The sequence below is a fragment of the Petaurus breviceps genome, unplaced genomic scaffold (assembly GCF_028583685.1).
Source record: "Petaurus breviceps papuanus isolate PSGF00001 unplaced genomic scaffold, PetGlider_PUasm1.0 189, whole genome shotgun sequence".
Classification (NCBI taxonomy): domain Eukaryota; kingdom Metazoa; phylum Chordata; class Mammalia; order Diprotodontia; family Petauridae; genus Petaurus; species Petaurus breviceps.
The window spans coordinates 47830727-47854067 of record NW_027185809.1 but is presented as its reverse complement, the minus strand read 5'-3'; the positions used below and the strand labels follow the sequence as shown (position 1 = coordinate 47854067).

At 37.0% G+C, this 23341-nt stretch overlaps 1 pseudogene; it reads right to left on the bottom strand.

The window, feature by feature from the left end:
- Positions 1-4451: 4451 nt before the first annotated feature.
- On the bottom strand, positions 4452-5277 carry LOC138164088 (peptidyl-prolyl cis-trans isomerase-like 1 pseudogene; annotated as a pseudogene).
- Positions 5278-23341: the final 18064 nt, after the last annotated feature.

Here is a 23341-nt window from a genome sequence, read left to right as displayed (position 1 = left end):
TCAGAGAAAGCTCCCAAAGGAGATGTAAGGGGAGAAGATCAAGGACTTGAGTAGAGTCACTGCCTTTGACAAAAGGCAGACAGCATCGTATGACACCAGAAAAAAAAAAGGGAGAGAAAACAGAGACTGATGCTGAGATGATTTGAAGTCAGTGATTGGGGACCTCAGTTTACAAGTAAAGTACAATGCCAGTTTCTAGGATAAGAGGAAGAAAGGAGAGAAGACACAAATGGCTTGGGGAGAGATTAGGCATAGATGTTTATGGAGTGTAATAGAAAGTCCATTAAGGGAGAATAAAATGATTGACATGTGGTAGTAAAGTTTCAGTTGCAATTAAATATCATAAATGGATATTGAGCCAATTACAAATCAAGGTAGTTGTATTAATTTCTTCAGTGGTATCCAGTAGCACCTGAGCCAGGAATGAAGAAAGATGGTGGAGACAATCCAAAAATGGGTTTTGAAATATATGTCCAGATAAGACAAGTAGTAAAAGGATTTGAAAACAAAAGGCAATACAAATTTGAGCCAGTTAACTGTAGGAGAAAAATTTTGTAGGAAAGAAAATGAGACCAGAGCAAGAATGTGGCCTGGGAAATCAAAGAGAGTTTCAGTGACAGGAAGTTATGTTGAGTACAGTAGATTTAGGAAGAGTGAAGTACAGAGGGCAGCTAGAGGGAGCAGTGAATAGAACACCAGCCCTGGAGTCAAGAGGGCCTGAGTTGAAATCTGGCCTCAGACACTTAACACTTACGACCCTAGGCAAGTCACTTAACACAAACTGCCCCTCCAAAAAAGCAAAAAAGAAAAAGGGGGGGGAGTACAGGAAGAATTAACTGGAAGAACAGGTGGTTATGGCCAGATAAAGGAATTTCAGAGTTTTGGATTTTGGCAGTGGAACACTTGTAAATAACAAAGAGAGGAAAAGTGTGTCTCACGATCAGTTTCTAAAGTGGGATAAGGGTTCAGCTCATGAACTTGGAAGCAGAGGTATTAGAAGGACTGTCAATATAAAAATGGAATTTTCCAAGTGAAAGAGTTGTAGTTTTAAATAAAGAAGATGACTGTTTGCTAGACAAGTCCTGAATTCCATAGAAAAATTTGGAGAAAGATTTGCTTGGGCTAATAAACAATAGCCACCAAGATCTCAAATGAGTGCAATGGATTGAAGGTGAAAAGATTTGGAATAGATGCTATGGCAAGTATGATGGAGAATCCTCTTTAAAAAAAGAGAAAATTACAAATGTCGGTGGTAGGAGGCTCTAGGATTGACAATGAGGAACAATAAGCATGCATACCTTAGCTTCTGAGCTAATATGTCAGGGAAAATGTTCATCAGGGGAGAAGATAAGCAGGGCTGGAGAGTTTCTGAGAGAAACAAAATTTTTTTCATGAATGCAAGAAGGTGAAAAGACCATGAGAAAAATTCTAACGTGAAAGATGTTGTCATTGTTGTTGTACCAATAGAATCGAGGTACAATGGTACAAGAGAATGGTAGAATGAGATATAGGGCACTGTGACAGTTGTTAATACCTTAGAATTTGCCTTATGCTAGCCTGATTGTTAGAGGCAAGGACCAGAATCTGGAGCATGGCTAGTTGTAAAGGCCTAGAGTGTGGTTCATTTACTAAACATCTATTCATCAGCCAGGGCAACTCTGCTCTACAGCCAGTTCCAAAGATGAATTAACTATCTTCTCAGAGTGAAGGGGAGTCAGTGTCTTAGTAGGGTCTCTGGAAGATCTCTGGTCGTGGTAAGAGGGAACAAGGGAAGCAGCAGAACAGATGGATTAGGGTCAAATGTCCCTTCCATTACCTCACATTCAATTGGCACAGGGTTTTCTTCTTCCAGGGTATCATCTAAAATACCCTATTAATATTATCTGTTCTCATTCCCCAGGACAACAGCAGTCGTTTTGTGTTTTTCCTGCACTAAGACACCTATAGACTCTTTTATACTTGGAGAGATTGAATGGAATAAACACACTGTTTCATGAGGAAGGTTTCTTCAAAAAAGAAAATATATTCACCCACCATTTCATTTTTAATCTGAGATTTGGTTGTACACGATTTCAAGGATAAGTATAGCATTCTGCATCTGTAATCATACCAAGTTTTCAATTTACCTCCCCCTCCCAGTCATAAAATGCCAGAAGTACATCTCCCAAGAGATCATTTAAATAAGAGGCACATGGAAGAAACGTTATACATTACCACCATATGGAAATCTCCAGTTATGTTTCAGTAGCAGAAGAAAAATATGGATTTTCTCTGATAATCGATATACATTTGTAAATTAGCATTTACAAATGGTAAAATAATTACTCAACAGTACAAATTTAGGAAGAATCAAACTTTTTTTTTTGATGGATTGGCATTGCATTATAAATTCTAACAATTTATATTTCAAGAGCTCAGCTTCTCAGGCCTGCCAGGCGTGTCACAGCCTTTAGGAATTATGGATGTTTAATCAGGGTTGAGCATATCCATGCTCAACCTTCAAGCAGTGATACCATGGCCCGTGTTTTCACCAGTGATAGATGAATCCACTTACTCCTCTGCTTCCTGCGTGACAGTACTTTAGAATCCTTGCTAAAGTTCACATTTCTCAATATATCAAAGCTTAGAGGCATAGTGACCTTCCAATATTTGTTTTCAACTGTTTATAACCAACAGTTCATTACTTTCCCAAAGCTGAGGGGAAGGAAGCTGGGTGAGGCTCACTCTGGTGGATCAGACTCCATTATTAATGGGAAACCTGGTCACCTGACTGGAAAAAGACCCTGACATGAAAGTCTTTAAAAGTATTGGCCAGTTTTGTTGCCACTAAGTGACTCCTTAGTTCATTACTCATAGAATTCTGCCACCCTCTGCTAAATCTATAGAGGTTTTTGTCTTTACCTTTTCCTCGATCTACTTCACAGGGTTATTATGAGAATCAAGTAACAGAACATAATATGTCTCTTAAAATCAAATGCTATATCAGGAGGATAATATGGTGCAATGCCCAAAGATCTGGATTTGTAAAGAGAGATTCTGGTTTAAATCATGACTGCGTTACTAGCCAGTAATATAATTTTGGACAATTCACCTAAAATCTCTGAACCTCAGTTTCTTGATCTTGATCTGTAGATGATAGGGTTAAATTACCTCTAAGGTCTAGCAGGGGTGGGGAACCTGCTTCCTTGGGTCACATGTGGCCTTGTGGGTCTTTGGGTGCAGTCTTTGACTAGTCCAAGTTTTACAGAACAAATCTTTTTATTAAGGGATTTGTTTTGTGAAGTTCAGATTCAGTCAGAAGGTCACACTTGTGACCTTGAAGCCACAGGTTCCCACCGCCCAGTTCCAACAGGTATGTGTTGGCAAATGTTCAGTTAACTAGATTATTTTTTAAGATATCTATCTATCTATCATCTATCTATCTATCATCTATCTATCTATCTATCTCTCTCTCTCTCTCTCTCTCTCTATCTACCTATCTACCTATTCATCCACACAATTTACACATATATGTATATATACACACATATATTTATGTGTATATATCTTTTAAACACATGCAGATTTACATGAATATATTCAATACATATATATTTACACATATGTGTGTTATCTGTATTGTTAATATTTTTCCATCACTTCTTTAAGTTTTGATAGACAATAAAACAATTTGTAGCAATTGTCAGTTTCCAAGATGCAAATATTCCTATTGAAAATTTTACAATCAGCTCTTGAGCTTGGAAGAGTTAACTCCAATAGATGCCTGATTCTAATTCAAAATCTACTATCCTATGAATAAATGAAATACATTATTTCTCTTTGTCTCTGTCTCTATCTTGGTCTCTCTGTCTCTGTCTTTCTCTCCTTTTTCTCTTTTCTCATCTTTTCTTGTCTCTTTCCTCTCTTATTTTTTTAAATTTTCTTAATTGTGTATGCTTTCAATTAGCATGCATTTTAATCTTTTCCATCTGTCAAGTATGTCCAATGACATAGACTTCTTGATGAAATTCAGAGATAAAGCAATCCTTGATTTTTATGTGCTCCTGAGATAGGCAGCAGCCAGTAAGGTGGAGATTGAGGAGCTAAGTATAAATCTTAGCTTTGCCATTTCCTGCTTGTGTCACCATGGGCAACTCATTTTAACCACTATAGGTTTCAGTTTTCCAAACCATAGAGTACGGAGTTTAGACTAGATGACCTTAAAGGTCTCTTTTTATTCTAAAATTTTATTCTAAATCTATGATTCAAGGGTTGATGTATTATAATTGATCATATTTTTCCTTAAAGTCTGCCAGAGGAAAGAGTCTTCATTTTCTTTGTTTTTCTCCTTTACTTCTCACTTTTCTCTTTCTTAGACATACCATTTTGCCAAAAGGAGGTCCCTTTAAAGCTGAAGAGTTTGAGATATGTGATAAGATCAGGGTTCCTCACTTCCCAACAAGAGAAATTACTTTTTCTTTCTTTTTTTATATGTACAATGCTTTGACATTTATTTCCTAGAAGGGAAGAAGTATCTTGTTAATTAAAATGCACCTTCATCTCTAGTCCATCTGACACATGGCTTATTCAGCAGGACAAAACAAACTACACCAGCGATGATTCAAGAGCAAACAGATGAGATATAGAGGCCATTTTGTTCTGATATCCACAATCTACCTAAGGACTGGCCGGCTGAGAAATCTCCAATGAAACTCGCTAGGACTAGCCATGGCTGTATCTGCTTAGATGTATCTGCTTTTATCCAGAGGGGTAAGCCTTGATAACCTTCACATCATCAACAGGACAGTCCTGGGCATTTGTCTCTACCATACCCACTCGATTCACCATTCCTATGGTGAATGGTATGCTTCCCATCAAGCCACTGGGTAGGGGCCAACGTGACAAAGAACTGGCTGCCATTGGTATCTGGTCCTGCATTGGCCATTGCAAGAATTCCAGCCCCTGTGAATTTCAACTCGGGGTGAAGTTCATCTTCAAACTGTTTGCCATAGATAGACGCACCACCTCTGCCTGTTGCTGTAGGATCACCACCTTGGACCATGAAGTCTTTGATGATCCTATGAAACTTGGTGCCATTGTAGTAACCACATTGAGCCAACTCTGCAAAGTTCTTACAGGTCTTGGGGGCATGTTTCCAATACAGCTCCAGCACAACAGTCCCCATGATGGTCTCCAAAAAGACGTTGGGGGGCTGCCAGGAATCTGGCGGCACTGCAGCCATGGTAAAGTCCTATTATCCACAACTTCCGGCGCAGGGTCTATCGAAATTACTTTTTCTTAATAGGCAGCAAAGGTGTCCCTGGAATCTAATAAGCCCCTTTTTCCCTTTATACAGTTTCCTCGTAACCTAAGAATATTAAAAAAATATATATCCCACCCATATGGAGCTGGATCCCTCTGACCAGGTGTAGGGATGTGTCCAGAGAAGCTGAGTATCACTGCATCCTTGCTGCATATACTTGCTATGTTAGGACAAAGTAAACTTTCTTCTGTTAACTTTTAAATGACTTGTAAACACTTCATTTCACCCCAACATTGAACCTGAACTAAGAGAGTACTGGTGTTAGTCATACCTCTAACAATATCTGATGGAAAAGAAAACTCACCAGCTAGATGTTTCCACTCCAATGATTGATTAGTCATAGTCCCAATCCATCTCAGTAATATAACCACTGGAGTGGGATAAATATAAGCACTATGAAAAAAAGTGCTTTTCTAAGAGAAAAGCCTGAAGTTCAAAACTAACCTTGTCTCTGGGGAAAAGTCTCTTTTCTTTTCTCCACTTCTTTATCTTCGAATTGTGCTATGTGCTTCACTGAGTTCTTGTGAAGGAAATGTCCTCATGACATGGTGGACAGATGAAAGGAGATTTGTTATCAAGGCATGCTTTTACTACCATATATCAGAACTGATGTCAGAACTGTGAGACCATGGGCAGTTAAATCATTGTTTCTGGTCATCAATACAATTATGAACTTTTATTAAATGCCTACTATCTGCCAGGTATTGTGCTAAGTAGTAGGGATACAAAAACAAAATGAAACAGTCTTGTCTCCTTAGAATCTTTTACTCTATTGGGATGACCAGATGACCAGCATACCTATATACATATATGCCCACACAATATATTCATATAGATATATAGATAGTGTATGTATATGTACATATGTATATGCACACACATATAAGTATATGAAAATAATTTTTTTGCTAAAAACCATTACTAGTTGGAGGGTTTGGGGAGGGATCAGAAAAGTATCATTGAGGAGATAGCATTTGAAATGGTTTGAAATAAACTAGGAATTCTAAGAAAGTAGAGGTGAGGCCGCATTCCAGTCATGGAGCATCATTTGTGGAAAGGTTGGGACATGGAACTGTGGGATGAGCCTAATAAGGAGAATAAAATGACTGAGATTATGAACCTGGGTGACTGGAAGAATAGTACTGTTCTCAACAGAAACAGTAAAGTCCAGAAAAGCAGTGGGTTTGGAGGGAAATAGAATGAGCTCTGCTGTGGACACATTGAATTTGAGATGTTTTCAAGACATATTGTTTGAAAAGCCCATTAACTCAGTAGATAAACTACAGGTACATCATTCCACATAAATACATAACTGTCCAAAACGAGACTTTTCAAATCAGTTACCCATGCATTCGAGTTTTCTCAAAGCATGATTGATATGCTAAAGGAATCACTGGTTTAGTAAACCATGGTACTCCAGAGAGAATCACTCTCAGATTGGGGCTTTAGGAATGCTATATAAACATGACCCTTTATTGTCTAAACTTTGTACTTCCTCGCACAGTGCAATGTGCACACTAGGTGCTTACTGAATATTCAAAAGACTTTCAGCTTTCATTAGTGCATATCAATTTTTCTCTTCATTGGCACAGATATCAGAATTATATTGAATTTGAGAAGAATTTTTTATCTTATCTTTGCTTAATCAAAAATGATTAGAGTTCAATTGATTTAATTAGCATTGTAATGGAACAACATTGAAAAGTCTATCAGGAAACCTGGGTTCTAATTCATTCACTGGCTACATGTTTGGTCTTAGGCAAATTGCAAAACCTCTCTGGGTCTCAGTTTCTTCATTCATCTTCATTCTTTATATATAAAATGAGCCTTGTGCTATTGGGCTTTAAGGTACCTTCCAGTTCTGAAATTATAATCAAGTAAATTGTAAAACTTGGAAGAATTGCACTTAAATTGATTATTTTCAGAGTACTTATTGATCCATACATTAATACATTTCTTTTTGTGAGGAAGTGGATTGTAGATTTGTAGAAAAGTACAGATGCACACAGACACACACACACACACATACACACACACACAATGCTAAGCCTTTTTGAAACACAAGGGTGTCTTTCAGTTTACCCTTTTTGAGACTTCTGTGGATATAAGGATTACAGGCTTTCTGCCTGTCCAGGAAGAATGATATCTTTGCTCTCTAAGAACTAAACTCCCAGGCTTAATTATCATGCAAGAGAGCCTGTGTATTAAGCTAGAGGGCCAAAAGCAATTTAGAGACTCTGCTGCATTGACTTTCAAATCATTTCGTTTCTAATTCAGATGCATGCTTTTGTTCAAGCATTTATCATTTTTTTTTACAAAATCAGTCAAGTTGTCCCAGGGCTCTCCCATCTCAAAACCCTTTAAGACCACTAGGTACCACTTAGCAACCTTCATTTATAGTCCATAGCCTGCTATCCAGAAAGGGGTTTAAGTCACCTCCCATAGTGCCTGACTTCTCTGAGTGGACCTAATGCACCTGGAGAATCCATCAAGTACTTAGGACCTTGTCAGTAAAGTTGCTCTTCATTAATTAATAAGCAATCAGGGTGCACTTGGAAAATGCTTGTTTCACAGATCTTTTCTGAATTAGTTGAAACCAATCAAATGACTTCCATCAATAAAACAGATTTTTTTTTTCCAAGTGGATTCCCAGAGCAACTAACCAATAAACAGTAAGAATTATCAGTCTTGAAACATAAAGATAGAGGCGAACTCCAGAAAGGCTTAACCATAAGATTAAGAACTGAAAGGGAAATAAGAGATCACCTAGTCAAACTGTTTCATTTTACAGATGAAGAAACTGAGACCCAAGGCCACTAAAAGTAAAACAGGAATTCAAGCTCTCATCTTCTGACTCCAGGGACAAAACTGTTTCTAATCCATTGAAATACTGTCCTCCTGAGTTTTCAGAATCAACTTCTTGAATGCAATCTCCTTACTAAAATTTCTTAACTTTTTCATCCTGTAAAGCTGAGTAAGTGTACTTTTGAACTCTGTGCATCACATTACACCCTTCCTTGGGGAGATGGTGGGAGCAAAAAATGGATACAGAAGGAGGGGGGAGAGGGACAAAGGGAGAGAAAGAGGGAAAGACAGAGAGAGAGACAGAGAGAGAGATAAGATGAGTTGGGAGGATGGGGGATGAGAACTACCATTATATAGAGAAAAGACACATAATAGCCTTTTATTTTTTAATTCTGTTCAACTCATTTAGAGAACATTTAACTTGGAGAAAATGACATGGAAAAGGAGTGGAGACAGAGGGCAAGAGAGACACAAAGGAAGGTTAAGTCAAGAAGAATTTTGTAATCACCTGCTATGTATCAGTAACTGTATTTATTCCTGGATATATAAAGGAAAAAAAAAAAAGCAATCCCTGCTCTCAAGAAGACAATATTTAAGTAACTATGTACAAAAAGATATATCTAGGAAAATTGGAGTCAGTCTCAGAGCAAAGGTACTAAGATTAAAGAGGACTAAAAAAGGCTAGTTTTATAAAGTGAGATTTTAGCTGAGACAAAGGAATGCAGGGAAAATGAGACTTAAACAGATGAAAGATAGTGTTGATTTTTTAAAAATTAAAGTGTTAATTATTTAGTGTTTTTTTTATTTTGAGTTTTACATTTTCTCCCTCTGTCCCACAATATCTCTACCCACTGAGAAGGCAAGCAAAATGTTGATAACACATGTGAAATCAAAAGAAATATTTTATGTTATCATATCATAAAAAATACAGAAAATTATACTTCAATTTGAACTCACAGTTCATCAGTTCTCTCTCTGGAAGTGGATAACATTTTTCATCATGGGCCCTTTGGAATTGTATTGGATTATTCTGTTGATCAAAGTAGCCAATTATTTCACTTTTGATAATCATTACAGCATTGCTGTGACTGTGCACAATGATCTCATCTTTCAGTTCTTATTCTTCTCAATTCACTTTGCATCAAATCATGTCTTGCCATGTTTTTTTTCTTCTGATAGCACAATAATATTCCCTAAAAATTATATGCCTCAACTTGTTCAGCCTTCTCTCTCTCTCTCTTTATCTTGTCCCTCCTGAAAGGTCTGTTTTGCTTCTAATCACTATTCCCTTAATCTGCCCTCCTTTTTTTTCATTCACCCTCCACCTCCCATACCACTCCCATATCTCTTATCCCCTTCCAGTCCTACTTCCTTACTGGGTAAGATAGAGATTCAAGTTATTGCCTGACACCCTATTTTCCTCTCCACTATAAAAAGCTCTCCTCTGTGCAATGCTTTTTAATGAAAAATTTCCCCATTCTACTTCTTCCTTCCCCATTCTCACACCCCTTCATTGTCAGTGGGGAAGGGAGATAATCGCAACCTATAGACTCATACACAGACTCTGTTTATGTAGACTCCTTCCAACTTCCCTACTAATGCTAAAGTTCTTAGGAGTTACATGTATCATCTTCCCATATAGGAATGTAAAGAGTTTAACTTTATTGAGTCCCTTATGACTATTCTTTCATGTTTATCTTTTTATGTTTCTCCTGAGTCTTGTGTTTGAAAGGCAAATTTTCTATTCAGGTCTGGTCTTTTCATCAGGAATACTTTAAAGTCTTCTATTTAATTATTATCTATTTTTTCCTCTGACAGATTATACACAGTTTGCTGTGTAGGTTATTATTAGTTGTATTCTTAGCTCATTTGCCTTCTAGGATTTCATATTCTAAACCCTCTACCCATTTAACTAAAAGCTGCTAAATCTTGTGTGATGCTGACCTTGGCACCACAATATTTGAATGATTTCTCTCTGTAGGTAAGTATTCTGTCTTTGCCCTGGGAGCTCTGGAACTTGGCTATAATATTCTTGGGAGTTTTCATTTGAGGATCTCTTCCAGGGAATGATTGGTGGATTCTTTTGATTTATATTTTATCCTCCGTATCTAAGATATTGGAGCAGTTTTGATTTATGATTTCTTGAAATATGTCTTGGTTCTTTTTTTGATCATGTCTTTTAGGTAGTCCAATAATTTTTAAATTATCTCTCCTCAATCTATTTTCCAAGTCAATTGTTTTCTGGATAACATATTACACATTTTCTTCTTTTGGAGGGTCATTTTTTTTACGTAGATTTATTTTTTCTTGATGCCTCATAGAGTCATTTACTTCCACTAACCTAATCTTAATATTTAAGATATTATTTTCATCAGTCAGTTTTTGTACCTCTTTTTGCATTTGGTCAATTCTGCTTTTTAAGGATTTCTTTTTTCAGTGATTTTTGTGTTTCTTTTACCATTAGGCCAATTCTGTTTTTTTAAGGTATTTCTTTAGTAATTTTTGCTGCATATTTTACTAAACTATTGATTCTCTTGTCATAATTTTCCTTTATTATTCTAATTCCTTTCCCCTGATTTTCCTCTACTACTCTTACCTATTTCTTTAACTCTTCAAGGAGTTCTTATTGGGCTTGGGTCAAATTAACATTTTTGATATTTTGCTTGTAGCTATTTTCTATATTGCTGGCTTTTTCTGTGTTGATGTCTTAGATTTCCTTGCCACTGCAGTTGCTTTCTTTTTAAATAATCAAGTTCTTTGTTGTTGTTTGCTCATTTTTCCATCCTATATCTTGATTTTTAACTTTATTTTAAAGTTGAGCTCTGTTCTCCTCGGGGTGGGGAGGCACTGCGCCAAGCTTCTGATATTTCTGCTTTCTTCAGAGCTGGTTCTGGAGGTCTATGAGTTTTTAGTGTTTCCCAGGTTGTGTAATCATGGGAAAATTGTAGTCACTTCTCCTGGCACACTCTCTGGTCTTTACCCAGGAAGGGGTCCTACTCCCCTTTATCCACAAGTACCAGTACTCCTCTCTGCCTTGGTACTGCAACCAGGGCCTGTGTTCTGTTGGTATTGATCAGAAGCACTCCTTAGCCCTGGGATTGAGACCCATAACTACATTAAGGCAATAGAGTTGTCAATCAGCACCAGCAAAGGATTGCCTGCATTTTTTTCTTACCAGTTTTCTTACCCCCTTATTATCTCTGCCCTGAAAGCTCCTGAAACTGCTGCTGCTGCTGGCACTGTTAGAGACAAATCCAAAGCCCACTTCTGGTTCTGCTTTTGCACTCCAGGCCTGCTCCCACCCTCTCAAACATGTCTCACTCTGACCTATGGTTGGTTCTGCCACTAAAAATTTGATTTGAAAAGTGTAATGTAATGCCAAAAGAAGGCAACTTCCCAGGTTCAAAATACCAGCATAGGTGCTCTCTATTTTATTCAGTGACAAACCAAGAACAGAGAAGATCAAAACATGACATCATTCAAAATACAGCATTTACTAAGTGTGATTAAATAATCTCCAAGTACTACACCACCCCAGGACCTTCCAATCATTCAATCAATTACAAAGTCCCGGTTCTAAATACTACTCCACCCCTAGGCTATACCTTCATTTAATCCACCACAAAACCCCTCTTCTCAAATGGAGATTAGTTTCCAAACATAGGTAAAGTACCTTCATTTGTCAATCACAGAGCACAATAAGGTCAAAAGTTCCCCACCCCTGGATCACAATTGAATCTACCCCAGAGTTACATCAAGTTTAAACACAGCACTTAATACCCAAATGGATGTCTTTTCTTCATCTTGACACGAGGCAAGTTCTCAGCAATCTTAGTTCCTGGGGAGACAAGGCTTAGCAAGGCCATAAGATACATTGCCAGTCCCTTCATGAATTCATCCTCTGTCTGTAGAACAGTCCTAGAACCCCTGAACACATTAGCAAAGCCCTCTCCCAGGATTTCTGTAAACATACAACAAGAAAATCCTTCTTCAGGGCTTCTGAACCAACAGAAAGGCTCCCAGACCCCTGCAACAACAGCACTGTCCCTCACCAGTGGACAGTATTCACTCTGTCTGCAGGACAGTCTCCAGACCCCTGCAACAACAGTACTGTCCCTCACCAGTGGACAGTATTCACTCTCTGTCTGCAGGACAGTCGCAGGCCTTCTTAGCGAACAGCCAGGTTCCAGGACTTCTTCAACAAAAGGACTGTCTTTCACCAGTGGACAAATCTGGCAAAACAACATCAAAACAGACAGACAAAGTACCAGCAAAACAGCCATGTCTCCTCAGTCCTTGGCAGCTCAGGGGGCAGGTCTCAAAAGTCCAGGGCAATTCAAGCGGCCACCAGCAATTCTCTTAGTCTCTCTCTCTCCACGAGGTGCTGCTTCCAAAAAAAATCTTCCGCCTCTCTCTAGTGTCTCTCCAAATCTACGTCACCAGCTCCTCCCAGTCAGGACTTTCTTTTCACATCAAAAAGTCCATCCCACAGGTGGGATTAACAAGCTCTGGGTTTTAATACAATCAATTTGAAAACCAAGCCCAATACAGGGGAATCTCCACATTCCATTACTATCACAAAAAGTTGTTTTAAGAGGGTAATATTGGGAAATTTCAGATGGATTACTGCTTGGTACTCCACCTTGACGCCTGATAGAACTGATTAATAGAGCACTTTATGATAATCCATAGAAGCAAAGTTTGCCCTCCAAACCTTTTTCCACCTCAAAAAAAAATCTTGTATAAAAACAAGAAGATAATGGTTTCATTGGGAAACAGTCGACTGTCAGGATAATTCAAGAAAAAAAACTGCTTTTCTTTCACTACAATAATCGTGGCCCATGTGAGGATTCCTCTCCTCAAAATGAGTTCTCATTCAGAATTTCTCAAATCAATTATGATGCAGAATATGTTAGGGCTTCGAAGGTCTCACCTTGAGCATGCCTGAAAAATACTTTATTCATTTCTTCAAAGAGGATCTCATTTCCTTTAACATACACATCTTTCTTTCTGTCTCTCCATCTCTGTCTGTCTATCTGTCTGCTTTTGTCACTGTCTTGCCTCTCTATCTCAATGTCACTCTCTCTTTTTAGGTACATATATTTGATAGAAACATATAGACAAGGATGTGCCCACACAGAGATATCTATAAAGATGTAGGAAGATAGATAGATAGATATGAATATATGTGCTTCTTCCTAAAGAAACACAAAGCAAGTTCTTTGTCTAAAGGGTTGTACCTAAAGTATCTGGCATAATGTCTGGAACATAATAGATGTTTAATAAAAGTTTGTCAATCGAGAGATCAATTGACTGAAAATCCTGGGCTCACTTTAGGCCTCCGTTTCTTCATATGTAAAATGGTATAATTGGATTGTAAGATCTAGACAAGTTCTAACACTGAAGGATCTATAATATATTAATAAAACCTATAAATTCTTCCAGGGGATATGGAATGACCCTAAGAAAATGGGGGATCAAGAAAAGAAAGGGATAAAAAGAAAGAAATTAAGCCTGTTTACATAGTGAAAAAAATTCTCCATAAAGTTGTTGTTACTAGTCAGTCATTTTCAGTTGTGTTCATCTCTTTGTTTCTCCACTTGGAGTATTCTTGCCAAAGATACTGGAAAGGTTTTCTATTTTTTTCTCCAGTTCATTTTACATATTAGGAAACTGAGGCAAACAGTGTTAAGTGATTTGTACAAGCCCACACAGCTAGTAAAGGTCTGAGACTAGATTTGGACTCAGAAAGACAAGTCTTCCTGACTCCAGTTCAGGTGCTTTATATACGTTGTCACCTAGCTGGCCATGAGCATACAATAGGAAAGGTACAATTTTGTTTTTAATAATTTAAAATAAAAATATCATTAGTATCAATACTTCCTCCATAAAACCCTTATGAATACTGTGTGAATATAAGTTCTCCATGAATACAATTTGGGAGATGGTAATACAAATACTACCTTTAAATGATTTAATAAATATTGGAGTGGATTTTGGCATGACAATTTATTTTGATTTTTTTACATGTGGTAGAATATATTTCTCTTCAGAATTCCAGGGATGAAAGATAAGATTTATAAACAAAACAAATTTATAATACAAATTATTCATATTAACAATAGTGCTTTTGAAAACTGCCCCAAAGGGAGGAGGAGCTAAGATGGCGGCATAGAAGCAGGAAAACTCTCTGCTGTCCCCCCATAATAGCTTTAATACCATAATGACTCTCCCCCACCTCAAATACCTATAAAATGTGACTCTAAACAAACTTTAGGGCTACAGAACTCATAAAGTGATGGAGAGAAAAAACCTCCCTCTGAAGACAGCCCAGCAGACCAGCAAGAAGCGTCCATTGCATCAGGCTGGGAGGAGAGCCCAGCCCCAAGTAAGCCTGAAGTTTTAGCCTCAGGGTAGCCCCACCAGCCATGGCTAGAGGGACTTCAGGAGAGTGGATCACCAGCAGCTGTGGCAGTTTCCAGAATTATCAACCCATAAATGCCAAAGACAAAGTGAGAGGTCAGTAGACTTTCAGAACAGGGAGTCCGGGAGTGTGGTCTGTCCTATGCCCACAGAGGGAGAAGCAGCTATGGCAGAGTGGCCTTGAAGAGGCTTCAGAGCTCCTGGCCTGCAGATTGTAGGAAGACCAAGAAACCATTCTGAGGGGTAATTACTCTTTCTTTAACCTGGTTAGATCTGGATTGCTGTCTAGGGTGGAGTTTGGGGGGGGGGGGGGGGGGGGGTGACCAGCTGCCAGAGCTGGTGGAGGTTCCAGAAAGGGCAGCCAACTAATAGCTCCAGTAGCTGTGAAAATCCCAGCGATTTGGGGCAAAATTCTCCTCTCTGGAAGCAAGTTCTCCTGTGTCAAAGAGCTCAAAAGTCAAGTAATTGAGTAGCAACATGAGCAAGTGAGGGAAGCAAGGCAAGCAATCTGACTTAGGATTCCTTTTTGGGGGCCAAAAAAGATTAGGGCATGGAACAGGAGGAAGACAGAAAAGTCAGAATTCCTGCACCAAAAGCTTCCAAGAAAAGAATAAGCTGCTTACAGGCCATAGAGGAGCTTAAGAAGGATTTTGAAAACCAAATAAGAGAAGTGGAGGAAAAATTGGGAAGAGAAATAAGAGTGATGCAAGAAAATTACAAAATGAAAGTCATCAACCTGACTGAAGAAAATAACACCTTAAGAAATAAACTAACTCAAATGGCAAAAGAGGCCCAAAAAGGCAATGAGGAGAAGAATGCCTTAAAAATCCAAATTTGCCAGATTTCAAAAGAATCTCAAAAGCTCACTGAAGAGAATCATTCCTTCAGAATTAGACTGGAGCAAATGGAAGCTAGTGACTTTATGAGACATCAAGATACTATTAAACATATCCAAACAAATGAAGAAATAGAAGATAACGTGAAATATTTCACTGAAAAAAAAAACTGACATGGAAAATAGATCCAGGAGAGATAATTTTAAAATTATTGGACTACCTGAAAGCCATGATCAAGAAAAAGAACTTAGAAATCATCCCTCAAAAAATTCTCAAGGAAGGGGCAGCTAGGTTGCACAGTGAGTAGAACACCGGCCCTGGAGTCAGGATGACCAGAGTTCAAACTGGCCTCAGACACTTAACACAAAAACTAGCCATTGGACCTTGGGCAAGTCAGTTAAACCTAAATGCCTTCCAAAAAAAGCAAAAAAAAAAAAAGAAACTCTCAAGGAAAATTGCCCTAATATTTTAGAACCAGAGGGCAAAATAGAGGTTTAAAGAATCCAATGATTACCTCCTGAAAAATATGCCAAAAAGAAAAATTCCTAGGAATATTATACTCAGGTTCCAGAGTTCCCAGATCAAGGAGAAAATAGGAGCAAGGAAAAAGCTATTTGAATATTGTGGAAACACAATCAGGATAACACAGGATATGGCAGCTTCTACATGGAGGGATAAAAGGGCTTGGAATATTATATTCTGGAGGTCAAAGGAGCAGGGATTACACCAAGGATCACCTACCCAGCAAAACTGAGTATCATGTTTCAGAGGAAAATATGGTCATTCAACGGAATAGAGGACTTTCAAGCACTCTTGATGAAAAAGCCAAAGTTGAATAGAAAATTTGACATTCAGATACAAGAAAAAAGAGAACCATGAGAAAGTAAACAGGGAAACGAAATCATAAGGAACTTATCAGAGTTTAACTACTTATATTCCTCCATGGAAAAACGATAATTGCAACTTGTGAAGCTTTTCTAAGTATGACAGTAGTTGAAAGGAATAGGAATGTGTTTATGTGTGTGTGTGTGTGTATGTCTATATAGGCAGGTATATGGATGTATAAATACATATGTTACTATGTCTATATATGTGTACAAGTCTACATAGGCAGAGGGTACAGGACCAGTTGAATAGGAAGTGATGGTATTTAAAAGGTGATATTAAGAGGTGAGAGAGGAATATAATGAGAGGGGAAGGGAAGAGATACAATGTAGTAAATTAACTCATATAGAAGAGGTAAGGGAAAACTGTCACAACGAAGGGTAAGAACAGGAAGGCAAAAGGGAATGAGTCAACCTTATTCTCTTTTTTTTTTCTTTTAAAGCAATCGGGGTTAAGTAACTTGCTCAAGGTTATTATATAAGGTTAATCAAGGTTAATAACAGCCAGTTATTTCTGGGTGTGGTGCTGAGTATCTGAGCCCAGATTTGATTCCCAGGTCATCCTGACACTGGAGCCAGTGATCTTACTCCCTGAGCCACCTGGCCGCCCCTGCATCAACCTTATTCTCAATGAATTTAGCTTAGGTAGGAAATGACATACACCCTAAATAGGGTATCTCACCCTACAGGAGAGTAGGGGGGAAGGGGATGAGGATGGATGGGAGGTCAGGTTGGGGAGGAAGGAAGTTGGAAGCACCTACTTTGGAAAGGGATAGCATCAAAGTAGAGAACAGAACAATTGTGGGGTGGGATAGAATAGAGGGAAATACAGTCAGTCTTTCACAATATATGCATGATGGAAATGTTTTGCATAGCTACATATGTACAACCTATATTGAATTGCTTATCTTCCAGTAAGGGTTAGTGACGAGAGAGGTAGTGAAAGAATCTGGAATTGAAAGGTTTAAAATCAAATATTTAAAAATATTTTATTATTATTTTACACGTAACTGGGAAATAAAATATACAGGCACTGGGCATAGAGATCCAACATGTTCTACTGGAAAGTCAGAGCGGAATGGGGGAAAGATATGGGAGACAGCAGATTGGGGGAGGGGATATTCAGTGGGATTGTTGTTTTGGGGAGCTGGGTAGGGGAAAAAGGGGGAGGAAAATTGTAATTCAAAATATTGTGGAAATGAATGATGTAAACTAAAAAAAACAAATAATCATATTAACATATTATTTTCATGAAGTAAAGAAACTAAAATAAACTAAAAAAAAATGGACTAACTCAAATGACAAAAGAGGCTCAAAAAGACGAGAAGAATGCCTTAAAATGCCAAATTCACCAGATGGAAAAAGAATCTCAAAAGCTCACTGAAGAGAATGATTCCTTCAGAATTAGATTGGAGCAAATGGAAGCTAGTGACTTTATGAGAAATTAAGATACTATTAAACAGATCCAAACAAATGTAAAAATAGAAGACAATGTGAAATCTCATTGGGAAAACCACTAACCTGGAAAATAGATCCAGGAGAGGTAATTTAAAAATTATTGGACTACCTGAAAGCCATGATCAAAAAAAGAACCTAGACATCATCCTTCAAGAAATTCTCAAAGAAAAGTGCACTGATGTTTTAGAAACAGAAACCATGAAAGAAGAGGCAATAGGTTGGTTAAAAAAAAAAAAAAAAGCACTCATGCACACACACACACATACACACACAGAAAAAAAATACCTTAAAAATACACCAAATGGTAAGAGAGCCACAAAATTCACTTATAAGAAGAATTCCTTAAAAAGCAGAATTGACCAAATGGAAAAATATTCACTGAAGAAAATAATTAATTAAAATTAAAATTGGTTGAATGTAAGCTAATGACTCCATGCAATACCAATAAACAATAAAACAAAATAAAAAATTAAAGAAATAAAAGAAAATTTAAAATATCTCATTTTAAAAATGACATGAAAAATAGATCCATAAGAAATAATTTTAAAATTATTGAAAAACCTAAAGTCATGATAAAAAAGCCCTAGACATTATATTTCACAAAATTACATAAAAACATTTCTCTAATATCTTAGAATTAGAAGGTAAAATAGAAATAGAAAGAATCCACTGATCATCTCCTGAGATTCCAAAATGAAAATTCTGGAATTTTGTAACCAAATTCCTGAACTTTCTGTGCAAGGAAAAAGCATTGCGAACAGAAAAAAAATGAATATTATGGAACCACAGTCAGGGTAACATGTCATTTAATAGTTTCTACATTAAAGTATCTGATAATTAAGCATATGATATTCTAGAGGGCAAAGGAGCTAGGATTAGCTAGAGTTACTTACCCAACAAAATTAAGTATAATCTTTCAGGGGAAATGGATATTTAATGAAATAGAAAAATTTCAAGCATTTCTGATGAAAAGACTAGAGCTGAATAGAAAATTTGGCATTCACAAAGAAGAAAAGAAGCTTAAAAGGTAAACATGAAAGATAATTTATAAGGGACTTAATAAGGTTAAACAATTCATATTCCTTTTATGAAGGTGATGCATGTGACTCCAAAAGAACTTTTTCATTATTAGAGCAGTTAGAAGGAGCATACATAAAAGTAGAGGAGGAGGGGATAAGAGATGGGATGACAGAAAGGAGGGCAGATTGGCAAGAGGGTAGCTAGAAGCAAACACTTTTGAAAAGGAACAAGATCAAACTAGAAGATAGAGTAAGTTGGGAGCAGGATAGGATGGAAAGAAATACAGTTAGTCTTTCACAATACAAGTACTATGGAAATGTTTTGTGTAACTATACATGTACAACCTATATTAAATTGCTTGTCTTCCCAGTGGGGGTGGGTGAGGAGAGAAGAAGGGAAAGAATCTGAAAATCAAAGTTTAAAAATAAATGTTAATTTTTTTTTGCATGCAACTGGGAAATAAAGTATACAAGCACTAGGGTATAGAAATCCATCCTGCCCTGCTAGAAAGTTAGGGGGGGATGGGAAAAGATATAAGAGAGAGCAGATTGGAGGAAGAGGTATTCAGTAGGCTCAATATCTTGGTGTAGGGGAAAGATGGGGAGACAATTCGTAACAAAATCTTGTGGAAATGAATGTTGACAACTAAAACTAAATAAAAAAAGTTTTTTTTTAAAGGAGCATACATAGACAGAGGATATAGGTCTGAATTGACTATAATAGGATATAATACAGAAAAAAAAATTTTAAAAATGATTAAATTAAGTAGTGAAAAAAGGGATGCCTTGGGAGAAGGTGGAAGAGAATTAGAAAGGGATGAATTATCTTACATAAAAGAGATTTTACAGTGAAGGGAAAGATGGGAGGTGGCAGGCAAAGTTTGAACCTTAGTCTCATTGGAATTGATTAAGAGATGGAATAATATTTACACTCAGTTATATAAATCTCTATAACTTTGCAGGGAAGTAAGAGGGAAGAGGGATAATAGAAAAGGGTCTTATAGAAGAGAAAATGGATTAGGGGAAGCAGTGGTAAGAAGCAAAAGAATTTTGAGGAGGAACAAGGTAAAAGGAGAAAGAGAGAAGGATAAGCAAGGGGAGAATTAGGATGGAAGGGAATATAAAATATCATAATTAAGAATGAAATGACCACATTCTCAAATATATAGAGAAGTAAATCAAATTTATAAATATTCAAATCATTCTCCAATTGATAAATGGTCAAAGGGTATAAACAGGTAGTTTTCAGAAGACCAAATTATAATCATCTACAGTTATATGAAAAAAAAATATTCCAAGTGACTACTGATTAGAGAAATGAAAATTAAAGCATCTCTGAGATACCAACTCACACCTATCAGTTTGGTTAATATGAAAGAAAAGAAAAATTCTATATGTCAGTGGATGTGTAAAAATGCATGTTATGATTGGTGGAGTTATGAACTGATTCAATCATTCTGGAGAGCAATTTGGAACTATGTAGAAAGGGCTATCAAATCGTGCGTAACCTTTGATCCAACAAAACCACTAATGGGTCTGTATCCCAAGGAGATTTTTTTTGTTTTGTTTTTGCTTTTTGAAGGGCAGTTGGGGTTAAGTGACTTGCCCAAGGCCACACAGCTGGTTTTTGTATCCCAAGAAGATTTTTTTTAAATGGAAAAGTACTTATATGTGCAAAAATATTTATAGTAGCTCCTTTTAAGGTGTCAAAATAAAATGGAAATTGCAGGGATGCTTATCAATTGGGAAATGGCTTAACGAGTAATTGTATATGATTGTGGTGGAATGCTATCGTGCTACAAGAAATGACAAGCAGAATGCTTTCAGAAAACCCTGGAAAAAACTACATAAACTGATGAAAAAGGAAGTAAGCAGAACCAGGATTGCATCGTATATAAAGCAATGTTGTACCATGATCAAGTATGATGACATAGCTATTCCCAGCAAGACAATTCTGAAGGACTTATAATTTTAAAGAAAATGTTATTCACCTCCAGAGAAAGAACTGAAAGTCTCAATGCATATCAAAGTATCCTTTTTTAAAAATATATTTTCTTACTTTAATTTTGTCTGTGTTTTCTTTCACAACATGAATAATATGGAAATATGGTTTGAATTACTGCACATGTATAACCTTTATAAAATTGCTTACCATCTCAGGAAAGGGGGAGGGTATGGAGGGAGAGAAGGAATGTGCAACTCAAATTTTTCAAAAAAAGTTTGTATAAGAATTGATGAACAGTCAGACTTCAGAAAAAATCTGGAAAGATTTATATGAATTGATGTTGAGTAAGTGAGCAGAACCAGGAGAACATTATACACAATAATAGCCACAGTCTGTGATAACTGAGTTTGATTGACTTAGCCCTTCTCAGAAATGCAAGGACATAAAACAATTCCAAAGGACTTACTGAGGAAAATGCCATCCAAATCCAGAGAAAGAACTATGGAATCTGAATACAGAGTAAAGCAAACTATTTTCTTTTTTTGTTTGTTTTGTTATTTCTTTCTCATGTTTTTTTTATCCATTCATTATAATTTTTCTATACAACATAACTATTGTGAAAATATGTTTAATAGGAATGCATATGTAGAGCCTGTATCAGATTGCAGGCCATCTTGGGGAGCAATGTGGGAGGATGGAGGAGAAATTTAAACTTAGATCTTAAAACTAAACTAAGATCTCAAAAAAGGCTTTAAAATTAAATGACAGAGATGGAGAAATAAACGAAAAAGAAATAAACAAACTAACATAAGAATAATCCAAGAAAAACAAGAAGGGTATAAAAAGAAAGTCAACCAATTAGAAAAGAAGATCCAGAATCTTAAGGAAGAAAATGACAACTTGAAAATTAGAATTGACCTAGAATAGTCTTTCTTACATTTTGACACCCAAAATGACATAAAACAATCTTGTTATACTCAGGGTCAAAGCACCTATCTAATCAAAAAAGAGAAAATTCTTTAAACAAGAACAACCTAAATAAACCCTATCAAAAAGATAAGAATGAGAAAAGAAGAATAAGATGATAACAACAATACCTCCTGACTGCTCACCCATTTCCCTGGGCAGGGGCTAGGGGAGAGAGTGGACAGCAAATTTAGAGAATATACAGGGGGAGCTTGTACTCCCTCAGATGGCTATGCAGGCCTGGTTAGAAATTCTCAAACATTGTTTGATTGGGCTTTGGTGATGCCACTGATTGATTTAATACACCATCCTGCATGATACAACTCCCCTATCCTCCTATAAATCTAAGAAATACAAATGCTGACATATAGTTGCAGACTGGTCCCACCCAAAATTGCTCTAATATTCAACATGACAAAGAAGAGGAAAAAAAAAAAACTAGTGACACCCTTTTGTTATTGGGTATGTTAAAAATGTAAGATAAATATGTATATAACAATTGAAATACCATTGAAACATCAATATTGAAATACCAATACCCTATCTATTGAAAATGTGTAAATGCAGTTTGCAAACCACAAGTTCTCATGAAATGAACTGAAGTTAATAGCATTTATATAATTTTTTACCAAGTGGTCTAAGATAATCTCATTCTAGCCTCACAACAACCCTGGGAGGTAAGTGCAATTATTTTTCCCTCTTATACATGAGGAAACTAAAACAGATAGAGGCTAAATACCTTGTCCAGGGTCATGTAGTAAAGTGTGTTAGACAGGATTTGAACTCAGTTCTTCCTGAACTAAATCCAGCATGTCATCCATTTCATCACCTAGCTGCCTTCTATTATGTTCCAATAGTAAATGCTGTAATGGAAATGCAAATTTAAAGATCTTCCCTGCCCCTAAACCCTTTGATAGGCTTAAGAGACTTTGAGAACCTTCCTTGATTTGAAAATATACTCTGCCCCCTAATAGGCTGAATGTGGTCACATGGAGCCTGTGGCAGGAGGCTTGGTTTTCAGGAATGCCCACACATTGATGCTGTGTGATTGGGCAGTGGGTCAAGAGGGTGGTTACATTCTCTGACCCAGGAGAAGGCTATATAATCCTTGATGTGAGGCTTTGCTTTGGGGCTCACTTTGAGAAGTGTTTTCTGACTTGACCAGATGAGACTCTGGTCAGCTGTGAGAGCCCCCTGGCTTTGAAAACCCAGATGTTGATGCTTCCCTCTATGGTAACCATGATTTGGTATGGATATAATGGTTAAACAGTTTGGAAGCCTGTCTGCTTGATCTGTTTTCTCTGTCTTGTGACTTCTTTCTGTATACTCTGAAATCCAAGGTGCTGACCATTTTCCACTTAACTAGGTAAATGACATGTGTTTGATTGATTAAATAAGCTTGTTAACCCATTTTGAATTGCTTTCCTTTAGAAAAGCAGATCTAAGAACCTGTGTTGGCAGCTACCCTGCTTGCTGCTACAAATGCTAACACAATTGAAATTAAATCTTATTATTTCTAGAAAAGGACATCACACTGCTTTTGGTCAATGATATCCTCATTTCTATGTTGCAGAACAGCTAAAAGTAACTCAATTCCTGGACCCATATTAGATTAAATAAGAGGAGTTACTGAATTGAGGAGTTACTGAAATCTAAAAAGGGAAAAATCAAGGAATCAAAAGGCATTGAAAATTTATATTTAA